The sequence below is a fragment of the Accipiter gentilis genome, chromosome 12 (genome assembly GCF_929443795.1).
Source record: "Accipiter gentilis chromosome 12, bAccGen1.1, whole genome shotgun sequence".
NCBI lineage: Eukaryota > Metazoa > Chordata > Aves > Accipitriformes > Accipitridae > Astur > Astur gentilis.
Window position 1 is genome coordinate 24540474 of NC_064891.1, and position 12026 is coordinate 24552499.

The 12026-nt window shown below is 45.8% G+C and overlaps 1 long non-coding RNA gene across 1 annotated transcript; it reads right to left on the minus strand.

Annotated features, from left to right (window-relative positions):
* Positions 1 to 696: 696 nt before the first annotated feature.
* On the minus strand, positions 697 to 11935 carry LOC126044877 (uncharacterized). The gene is made up of 3 exons (XR_007507805.1): positions 11533 to 11935; positions 9377 to 9521; positions 697 to 1064 (listed from the first exon to the last, which is right to left on the minus strand). It is a non-coding gene; the product is annotated as an uncharacterized LOC126044877 (long non-coding RNA).
* Positions 11936 to 12026: the final 91 nt, after the last annotated feature.

A 12026-nucleotide genomic window follows, 5' to 3' on the forward strand; every position in this document is an offset into this window, starting at 1 on the left:
TATTATGTGGATGTATGCACAGACATAAAGCTATCAAATGTGTTACAGCTACTCATTGTGTTTGCCTTTGAAGTGTCTGAAGGTCTGTCCTGTCAGCTGGATTGTCCACCTGTGGCTGATAGCCCTCCTTCCCTGATTTATATGTGTTGGGAAAGTACCCAACAAGGAGCTGGGCCATCTGCAAACAGGTGTCTCATCTTGATTTCTTACTGTCATAGACTGAGGTCTGTGAAATTCAACTTTGCTGCACTACAGAATTACTTAAGTGCATTACCTTGCCCTTTGAGACAAACAAATTAAATTTGCTGCAGATGAGGTATATTGTGTTATACTGGGCACTCTGCCTTTTCTTTATTCCATCCTTACAACATGAAAGCATTCACTGAAAGAAGATGGAATCATACTGTCTGCATTAAGTGACGTTTTGCTGTGCAGGTCATGCTGGAGTCCTGTTAATTTCCATCTCTCTTATGTTGTTTCTAGTCAGATGTTTTAGAAATGCCAGTAATAAATAAGGATAATATTTTGTATGGCTTTGTCATATATTTTGAATGTCATTTGTGCAAAGGTCAAGCGTTCCTATGTGGTCAACAAGTGATAAGCAACATTTAATAACATGCCATTTAAAATGAGTTAGTTAAAAGGCAGTCTAAAAGTGCTGCTTTTCTAAAGGCTCACACAGTAATACACTGAATTCAGAAACAGGTACGTTGTGACTGCTGTGGTAAGTGGAAGCCTTAGACAGCGCAGAGGCCAAGCAAAAAGAGACAAGAGGCGCCTGTGGAGAAGAGGAGGTACAAATCTTGCAGAAACAGCAGGCAACTCAACTTACCTTGAATAGGGTATTAATGGTGACCCTAACAGCTGGTCTTCTGGTCTTGGCTCCCCTGAAATGAAGACCCAGGGTCCACGTGTCCTGTGTGCTTGGAGTACTGATAATCAGCCCCTGCTGAGATGTCTTGGGGAACGGCAGGGTCTCCTTCTCAGCTGCCCAGTGTCTGCTTAGGGACGCTGCAGCATGCAGAAAGGATCCTCTGCTCCGGCTCTGCAGTTTCAGCCCAGACCTAAAGCAGCATATTGGAAAAGATGCACTCTAGCATCTCATTCATTGTTCACACTGTGATTTAGGATTGACAGCTGTTAAGAGAGAAGCAGCAGCATGTGTACATGTTTCTGTTTGCTGCAAGGGCATTTAAAAACAGACCTCGTAAATCCTCAAACAACGGTGGTGATGGCAGCGTGCAAACACAACGCACTCTGCTATGTGTAAGAGGCAACTCTGTCCAACCATAGCTGGAGCATGATGAACGCAGGGAGGAAGGAAATGGGGCTGGAGGGGGGGAGATTTAATAAAAGTTAAATGTACTTTCATGGAGCATCTTGGCTGGTTCTGTTCTACAGTAAAAACTTTACTGGTGTCAGTAAGAAAATTCGCATTCATTTCACTGCTATGAGACACCCCCTCCACCAAAAAAAAAGTTCTGGAAAAAAACAGGAGGTACTGAGTGTCATTAATTCCCCATGGAAGTACATTGTTGAAGAAGCATCATGGCTTGTGGACTCAAGTGCTCAGTAAAAGCACTATACTTACAGTTGAGCAAGATACACTGGATGTGCCTGACAGTACTGTGTTTCGCTAAAGAATAGTTGTACTTCCATGCACGTCCTGCACCTCTCCAAGATCTTACCTGAATGTAGACTGACCCATGCATGCATTTTCTTATTTGTGGCACCAAGCATAAACATGTTTTTTCTTATTTCAATACATGGATCAAGCCATATTAGAAAAATAGTTGTTTCATGGTGGTGTAGAAAAAGAGGAGATCTTAAATAAGGCTGGGGGCAACCTGAAACCCCAAATGAGAGAAAGAACATAATCACACGCAGATGCAACTGCACAAAATAACTCACCTGGAAGGCAGAGACAGAACAGGCCCAACAGCTCACAAGGGTCTCCAAGGAGCAAAGACCCAAGGTGCGTGGAGTTACGACTTGTGAGAACCCACGAGGGAACACTTCTGTTTACCCAGCTTTTCCCAGTCGATTGAATAACCTCCGGTGTTTCGTTATTCTCCCCGGACTACATCTGGGCCAGGCTTGCCCAGATTTAGAATACAATAGGTGACAGACTGAATCAGGATTAGCATTCCCTTAGCTAGATGCAAAAAACAGGTGAGCTTTGCCACCTCTTGTCACAGTAGAGCCAAGAATTAAGGAGCCATTCTTAATTTTTGTTTTCATCAATATTTATTGTCATATGTGCAACTCTTTTCAAAACTAGCTTCTGAACTGCCCTCCACTTGGTCTTGAAATATTCAAATAATATTCCTAAATATCATGCTAAATAGTTAATCCTGCTCAGGTGAATAGAAGCAAGCAGAGTAAGCACAGTCTGACATTTAACAGTGTAAGCATGGCACCTCCACTCCTTGAACAAAGATAAATGCAGATATTCTCTCCCTCTCCCTGTATTGTGTTGCCCTGAAAACTAAACAGACCTTTTCCTTCAAATGTTGACAATATAATTTGTTTCTTTGTGCTGAAGAGATTCCATGAAAAGGCGGAAGCAGGATTAATTTACTGCTGAGGTAAGGGGATGGAGTCCTGTTGATTTCAGCTGAGCTGTGTGCTCTCTTGCATCAGTGGAGGATTTCAACCTGAAGCTGAACATGCGTTTTTGAAGATGAAACTGATCTTCTGAAAATGGGGAAATGCTTCCATAGAAAAGTAACTAACTGCATGGGGCTTGATGACTTGGACTTCCCATCAGCAAATCCTTCCAGCTTCAAAACATTTTCAGGGATTTTTTTGCCCATAAACAATCATTATTACTTACTACCACAATTACCGTTAACACCTTGAAGACTTGGAAGACCATTGTCTTCGGCACTGCACAGAAGGCCAGTTGGAATAAATCCCAAGCCAATGCCTGCTCACTGCCATCCATCAGGATGACAGCAGCTCCTTTTTGTAAGTTTTTTTCCATGTGACACTATGCCTTTCTAACAGGAAAGGGTTGTCTGTCTGGCCACAGCTGGAGAAGGCTGGGACAGTTCTGTGTTAGTGGGCAGCAGGGAAGGATCAGCACAAATGGTGCTCCAGGCAGCTCTGGTGGGTTAACCCTGGCTGGATGCCAGGTGCCCACAATTTACACACAATCCACCCCTAGTCCCTTCACCACAATTAGAACAACATAAATTCCCCACAATCACTCTGCTCTTCACTTTCTAGCTGCGTTCAGTCCATGTTTTGCCTGTTACCTCTCCCAATTACTATCCTTATCTCGAATTCCTCATGCTCCACACTGGGTGCCAAAAAGGACCGTGGTGGGTTGACAATGTTTGGATGCCAGGTGTCCACCAAAGCCACTCTATCATTCCCCTCAACTGGCGCAGGGAGAGAAAATATAACAAAAGGTTCATGGGTCAAGATAAGAACAGTGTAATAAAGCAAAAGCAAAGGTTGCACACAAAAGCAAAGGAAACCAAAAGATTTTATTCCCTACTTCCCATCAGCAGGTGATGTCTGGCCACTTCCCAGGAAGCAGGGCTTCAATATGCATAGCAGTTGCTCCAGAAGACAAACGTAAATAACGAATGCCCCCCGGCAGCGCAGGGGGACAGGGAATGGGGGTTGCAGTTAATTCATCACATGCTGTTTCTGCTGCTCCTCCCCGCTCAGGGGGAGGACTCCTCACAATCTTCCCCTGCTCCAGCGTGGGGCCCCTCCCATGGGAGACAGTCCTCCACAAACTTTTCCAATGTGAGTCTTTCCCACAGACTGCTGTTCTTCACAAACTGCTCCAGCGTGGGTCCCCTGTGGGGTCACAAGTCCTGCCAGCAAACCTGCTCCACCGTGGGCTCCTCTCTCCATGGGTCACAAGTCCTGCCAGGAGCCTGCTCCAGCACAGGCTTCCCACGGGGGGTCACAGCCTCCTTTGGGCATCCACCTGCTCCAGCATGGGGTCCTCCACGGGCTGCAGGTGGAGATCTGCTCCACTGCGGACCTCCCTGGCTGCAGGGGGACAGCCTGCCTCACCATGGTCTTCCCCACGGGCTGCAGGGGAACCTCTGCTCCAGTGACTGGAGCACCCCCTCCTTCCTCACTGACCTTGGGGTCTGCAGGGCTGTTTCTCTCACATATTCTCACTCCTCTCTCTGGCTGCAGTTTCTGTTGCACGGGGCAGGGGGGTCCCCCTTCTTAAATATGTTGTCACAGAGACACTACCACTGTCACTGATGGGCTTGGCCTTGGCCAGTGGTGGGTCTGTCTTGGAGCCGGCTGACATTGGCTCTGTCTGACACAGGGGAAGCTTCTAGCAGCTTCTCACAGAAGCCAGCCCTGTGCCCCCCCACTACCAAAACCTTGCCATGCAAACCCAATAAAGCCGTACACATTAGGCAGGGCACTCCCGTAATCCTCCTCATTCTTGAAGGAAACCAACAGTGGCAAGGAAGGTGCCTTCACATTTCCACAAAGCTTCACATTAGCCATGCACAACGCTGACAATACAGGGAGTTACGTGCGGTGCAGTAACGAGCTGGCTGCTCAGCCTTACACTGCTCGTGGACCTGTACCCTCCTCGACAGCTAGCCCAGGAGCTAGTCCAGCCTTTGCTGAACTCATCACAACTGCTCCTGTGATCACCCTTACAATGCTTCCACTGACATTGAGAAGCCTTCTTGCCCCTGCTTTGCAGATAAGAAGTGACGATAAAGCCATGACTATGAAGTAAAGCAAGGACTCAGCCACAGGCTTGGGTCATCTTGCTGAAAAATCTTTAAGTTGATGCTTCACACCTCTGATATCCTACAGAAAGAGCTTGTTATTGCAACTGAACTGACAAAATAACCAGTTTCTGCATCTTACCTCAACCAGTAAAAAGTGCAATTCCCCATAGTCTCTCAGCAGCAGACTCAGTTGTGGTTGTTCTCAGCATCCTTACTCCATGTGCATCTAGCTGTTTGTCCCTACCATCCACCTTGTTCCGCAGGGATAATAATCTGATTCATGCACTAAACTGATTTGAATTTTAAAATAACAAAAAATGGCAGAAGATGTCAGCAGCAGAGAGTCTGCAAGTGCAGAATCCCAGCAACTACGCTGCACCCCAGACTCCCACTAACTGTAGCAGGCCCATACAGAAGGTAGATGGCAACGTAGGCAAAGATCACACATTGAATGCAGCGGTATGTTGCTTACACACCGTACTTATACATGATGCTCTAATGCCAAAAACAAGCAAAAGATTACACACTGCTGAAACTTTCATTCAGTGCTGGACGTGATTTTGAACACATCCATCTTCCTGTGGACCCAATGCAGTCCGTGCTAAGTCAGCATGAGGATTCTCAGAAGTTTCCATATGCTTTGGGTCAGACCCTATAAGCTGACAGGTTCATTTGTAAACACAAGATTTCATGGAATCATCTATATTACAAAATGATGCTACAGGATTTCATTTTGCATGCGGGCCCTGTGCTTTTTGGTTTTTTACAAACATACATTTTAACTTCAGTATTGCTTCGGTTTTTGTCTTACAGAAGAGGCATGGATTTATAACACTGAATGCCTATTATCCTATTCTTCCTATTTGCTCTTAGAAAGAAGTAGTAACCCTTTCCGTAACAGCAGGCAGTGGTTGTATTAACAACAACTAAGCAAAGAGGAGTACACCATCAACAGGAAATAAAAACTGCTATTAAGTACAATAATGCCATAGACTGGGTAACACATGAGCTGACTTCTACATGGTTTCTACCTTCAGAAATTTCTGCTGATTTCTGCCTTCAAAACCACAAATAAAAAGTAGCAACCACTGTCAAAAAGCACTCTCTTTTTCTGTGTAAGTTCTATAAAAGCATTTCTGCTGAGAGTTACAGAAAGAAAAGCATGGCCAAGCAAGATATTCCTACAGAGCAGACTTACCTAAAGAAACACAAGTATCAGCATACTCTTAAAGGATGCTTGCCAGGGATTACCTCACTTTACCAGCCTATTTTCCAAGTCACCCAAAAAAGGCCACCACAGCCCAGCACTGAAGGTCAACAGGCTATTTCAGACCAATGGTGTCGTGACTGTCAGAGACATGGGCACTGGCAGTCCCTCTTTTTCGTTCTTGAATACTTGCTCCAATTTTAGCTCAGGCACAGAAGCCAGAGAAGCTGCCAGTCTCTCAAGGCAACACCCTGCTTAATTCATTTAGGAGTCTATTGGCAGGACTTGGCACTTCCCACTGCACACAGAAACCCAGACCTCCTGGGTGCCAGGATAGAGTGAAAGAACTCGCCGTATTCAGCACTGTACGCACTAAGGGCACAGCAGGCAGTTTTCACGTGCTACGCTAGGTCTGCCTCTGTGCCTCTGAACTGTTTTAGAGAGAAGCCTCACATAGAGGCTTTGCAGCAACTGAGTCCCAAGATAACAAAGGCATAAAGTGAGAAGGCATCAGGAGAAAATGACCCTCACTCCTTCTTATTCTATGGCTGCAGAAACAAGCTCTGACCTTCCAGCCAGAAACAAAGAGAAGTCTGCCCCCAGAGACCCCAGCACTGCTGGGGCATCTGATCAGGCTCTCACAGGGCTGATGACAAATGCCAGGTGAATGCCCTCCACTAGGATCACTGTTAAACACATTTCCCCTGAGCAGTACTTTAAGATTCTCAAGTCAGTTCTGCTAAAGCTGCCTTAAGCCCCAGATGTCCATAGCAAGTAGGGAAGGCAACCCAAAATCAGAATAAATAAATAACCGGAAAGCTTTGGAGGAGAGCAGAAGAGGTGCTTCTTTATATTAATGACACCTCCCCAGTTCTCCACCATTAACCCTGCTAATGGCTTTACATTCCTGTTGATCATAAACACTGAATATGGGATTGAAGGATAAATTATCTGATGCCCCAGACACTTGAGATAAAAGACCAAAAAAAAGAATATGAGCTGTGCTCAGTTAAGAGCTGTGCTTGATACCTCTTTAAAAGGGAATCACAAGTCACTATTTTCTTGGGGCAGGGGGCAGAGAGGTAGATGAATGAGAAATAAACCCCCCCCATTCCTCACAGTTGCTGGATGAAAGAGCAGCCAATAGTGAGCAGGGCCAGCTCCTCCACCCATCGGGGCACCTATGCTAGCTCACCACCAAGAGGTGTGTCCTTGCATGTCTGGAAAAAAGTCTGGCAGGCAGCAAGCTTCCTTCTATGCTCCCCTGGCTGTTGGACAGCAAGGAACTGCGCATGACCTGGCAGTGTATTAAACCAGTGTCTTTAATATTGCAAAGCTGATCTGAACACAGCGTGATACTTAATAGCATGGGTTGATCTCTAATGAAGAGTGGTTGCTACAGAAACCACTTAAAAGCCTGCTTTAAAATATTTGCCACATACTCAAAAGCCAGAATAATTTCCTGCTGTCGCATTACAACAGCTCTTCAAAGGTCATTAGGAATATTCTTTAATCATTAAGATAGAAATATGCTTGTGGTTCCTCTCAGCAGACAGATGACTGAATTCTGATCTGGGATATTATCTTTGTAAAACTGAAGTCACGTCACTGAAACAAAATCAGCTGTGCTACTGCGCAGCCATTAGAGATCAGATTTTTCAGCTACGTATTTCTAATACAAAGTTACCATGTCTGACATCCTAATGTTTTGAAGTATCACAACTTCTAACTTACAATACTTCACAATGGTTCAAGTTCAAGGACAAATTCAATTTGCACAGCTAAAATGCTGTAAATGGAGAATGCCAAAGGCACAATGTGGAGGGCTAGGAACATTCTCTTCTAACTCCCTTTTTCCTGCATTTAAGAGGACAGATTCTTCACTAGGGGCACAAAAAGCTCAGGAAAAGCCTTTTTTCTGTTCCCAGATAAACTGCCTGAATACTCAAAAGCCATTTAAAGTTTCAGGATAAACAAATCTACCATTTTTTTTATTTTCAGAAAACATGGTATACTGGGTCTGGCTGGGATGTAGTTAACTTTCCCCATAGTAGCCCTCATGGTGCTGTGCTTTGTATTTGTAGCTAGAGCAGTGTTGAAAACACACCAGTGTTTTGGCTACTGCTGAGCAGTGCTGGCACTGCTCACTGAGGAGGGGAAGTGATAGAGCAACTTGGTAGGTACCTGGTGGCCAGCCGAGATTAACCCACCACACCTGGGATCACTAAGTACAGAAACCTGACTTTTGTTTTAACGACTACAGCTAATCTTCTAGGCATGCTTTGGATCTGGCTGTCCCAGAAAGTGTACAGTGTTTAGATACAGCAGTTTATTTTCCATCTTTACTGGGACAGAAGCATGCCATGTTATCTGAATTGAGAGGAGTCCTGTGGCAACAGATGTGCAGCTGACTCCTGTCTTCTGTGGCAACAGATGTGCAGCTGACTCCTGTCTTTCCTATGAAAGAGAACAGGTTTCGAGTGAGCAGTTTGATCTGGGTGCTCCTGTGAATCTGCTCAAGTTGCACCATAACCGTCCTGTTTCAGAATGCCTTCTGTCTCTGTGTAAGTCATGGGACCCAAATGAGACAGAAAGTTGTTGAGTAAGGTAACAAGAGGAAACGAGACTATCATATGCTAAAGTCTAAGGACACAAGGGAAGTCACATCCACCCATAAAAATATAGAGGATGAGTTTGTGAGTTAGGCATTGCGCATCATTTGAACAGTGCCAAAAATAATACAGTTTCACCTTTCTGTTTCTTATTTCTACTCAGAATGCTTATTAGCTTTCTTAGTCATGTTTCAATGTTAACACTATTATTATTTATGCAAGGGCAATACCTGGAAGGAGTGCCAAAAAGCACATTTCCCTGGAAGAAAGAAGCTGCTTTTCACCCACACCCCGAGGACTGTGTGCAGTCAAGGAGAAGCAAGGAGAAGCATGGCTGCTCCACCAGGGCAGGCAGGCTGGGGATAAGGGTGGTGGTGAGGCAGGCAAGGACCTCACCGACAGCCTCATGGCACCCGAACAAGGAGATCCAGGCCAGCTGGTGACAGCAACAGGGGTCAGCCATGGTCCAAGGACCACCAAGCCTGACCATAGAGACAAGACAGGTCTTAGGTCAAGCCAGGAAGTTACATTAGCCAGGGAAGCCCAGGATCAGTGAGGTACACGGCCAGGCACAGGCATGCCTACAGCATAGTTCAGGCAAGGGCCTGAGCTTAAATTTGGTTCCTGAGCCAACGGACAGAGATCTTCGATAAGGTTTCCTGCAGCTCCTTTCCCAGCACCAAGGTCGGTGCTGACAGCCGTGCCGTGCCAGGGCTGGCCATGAGCGCAGGCAGCCAAATGCCCATGGCAGGGGTAGAGCCTGTGGAGCTTCTTGGTGCATTTAGGGCCTGACAGCAGCCATGCATGCCTTTCCCACATTAGCTCACCTGATTTTGAAGGGCTGCCTTTGAAACGTGCCATGAAAAATGATAGCTGTTGCCAATTATTTGAAGGTCAGTGTTAAGAGGATGGCTACTTCCCTTCACCACACCCATGGGATGTTTTCTGGTCTCTTCTGATCTGCTAGCAAACCTAGAGAGTAGAGAGAGATAATTAGCTCGGAGTGTACCATAGGGAACAAATCTTCACTTATGAGGATAGGAAGCATGGTGAAAAAGTAACTTTTTCCACTTGTAATGTCAGGCATTGCAGAGCACGTCATGCTGCTGATAAAAGCAGGGTGTTCAGAAGCAGTTTGCTCTGCATTTCTAGCTTGATCTGAGATCTAACACATGGAGATTACAATGGACATTTCTTTTCCACCCACCCAAGAATCACAGCTGCTGTGTGTCCAGTTACAACGCCGGGCAGGACAGCATGCTAGCACACTGGCAGCCGATCTCTCCCTGCCCCGGGTAGTTTGGTTTGTTTTCCAGTCACATGAGGCAGTCAATTAAGGTTTTAGAATCCGAAGATGGAAGCATGCAGGAAAGAACAATGAGTAAAAAAGGGAAAATAGGTAGCAGGAGAGAAATAATGAGAAAAAAAATATATGCAAATTGTGAAGGAAAAGGAGAACAAAATAAAGCAGAATGGGCAGCAGGAGAGGGAAAGGTCAGGAACATGATGGAGAAGCAAAACCAGAGGCAGTGAGACAGAAAAGAGCAAGAAAAATAATATTGCAGGAGCCGAAATTCCTTGTTAGGAGAGCTGGAATCTAGAAAATTTAACTCATCCTTCAGGGGAAAAAAATGCAAGGGGAAAGTCCAAATTAACTGTTTGCAGTTGAAAACAAATGTTTCACAGTACGAGTACTTGCCCTTCTTGTTTGTGAATTTTTTTGCCTCCTGTCCTCCAAGTGCGGTCAGAGGGTCCTCCAAATACCAAGTGGTGCACCGTGGCCTATCCCCCCTGCCCTGCTCCCCCACCTATTCCCCTGTGGATCCTTGCCGTTGTGCCCTGGCCTCGTCTTCAAGCCTGCTGCCTTCTCACAAAGCTCTTCTTACACCTGCTGCCTCTTTTCTCCTGCCACCTTGAATTCCTGCTGTGGCCTCTTCAGCTGCCTTGCACTTACTTTCCAAAACCCTGTAAATATAAGAGCAGATCCACTGCACATAAAGGCTCAGCATGAAACATTTATAATTTCCATGCTGGCCTTCACTGCAAACTATCAAGGGCAGAAATTGCCTCTCAGTACTTGTGCATAATAGCATAGAGGTTCCTGACACTTCTGGGAAGCCCCTGCTGGTACTGCTCGGTAAACAGCAATACCTGGTTTACAGGGTAACGTACTGTTTTCATTCTCAATAAATCACTGGGCTAATTTGGATACAATTCTGTATGGATAACTCCTGCTCAGGAGAACTGCCGCTCTTTACCTCATGCCAGGGGAGCCGGTTTCCACAGAGCATTGTCTTTCCTTTGTCGCACTGAGGACAAACAGGAACCAGGGAACAACCTGCAGTGACAGATGACAGCATTGCTATCCCCAAAAGACTCACAGGGTCAAATTCCATTCTAAATGCCGAGTGGGACACCACACATCTGGATCTGGTAGGTGCTACCATGCTTACCTACCTAACCCCTTCTCCTACAAGTAGACCTGTCCAGTGAGAGCTCTGAGGGGTTTTCTTGGTGCTTTTCTGGCCAGAAGCTGATGGATTTTGCAGTCAAGGCACATTGTGCTGTGGGCACTAGGACTGCTTAGCTGTTCCTTAGTGAATACGAAAGGGAGACAGCTGACATCAAGCTTTGCTCGGAACACAGTGAAGATGACATTGCAGCGGATGATAAATATTAATGGCAGGTTTGACAGATTAAGGATGCCACCTAATAACAGCACTAGATATGGATACATAGGTCCAAGTTTTTAAGAATCTGTACTCACAGTCAGGAGACCAGAGAACTTGGTTTCCTGAAATATTGGTGCCTTTGTAAAGTCCCTAGTTGGGAAACTGAAATCATCAGTCTCTAAACCTACAGGTCCAGTATCCCATTTTACAGGGCTTTTTATAAGGTAACGTCAATCACAAAGAAAGGTTAGAGGAGATAATGCTCTTGAAATTTAAACAAACCAACCAACCAACCCCCCAGACTTCCTTACCTCACAAATATCTGGGATAAACTTGACAGTGAGCTCTTTAAGCTCCTATGGAAACTACGTCGGCTTCGCACTTTTCAGGTTTCTGTTTTCAAGTACTCTTGTCTCCAGTGGACAGCAGGAGGTCAATGGGAAGGCGCGTTTCAAAGGCTTTTGTAATTAGAGCCATCTGATTTGCCAAATTGCGTCAAAGGTCAAAGACTGTGTCAGTAGCGCAGGGCCACGCAAATGATCTCTTTAAACTGCCATTTGGACACGGGTCAAACAAGAAGGAGGCGGCAGGGCTTTTTTTCATAGAAGCAGCCGCCTCGGAGCAGCACGCTCAACTGTACGTTAAATCTATTGCCGTATTTTTCCTGAACAACATAAACGCTTTTTCCTAAGGCCCTCTTGAGAAGCCCATGGGCCGTAGCTGCAGACACCGCCTGCCTGTCCTTGCAGTCGGCCTTGCCGCCTGGCCGGCACTGGCTTCGCGGGGCGAGGAAGGCGGGGAAGAG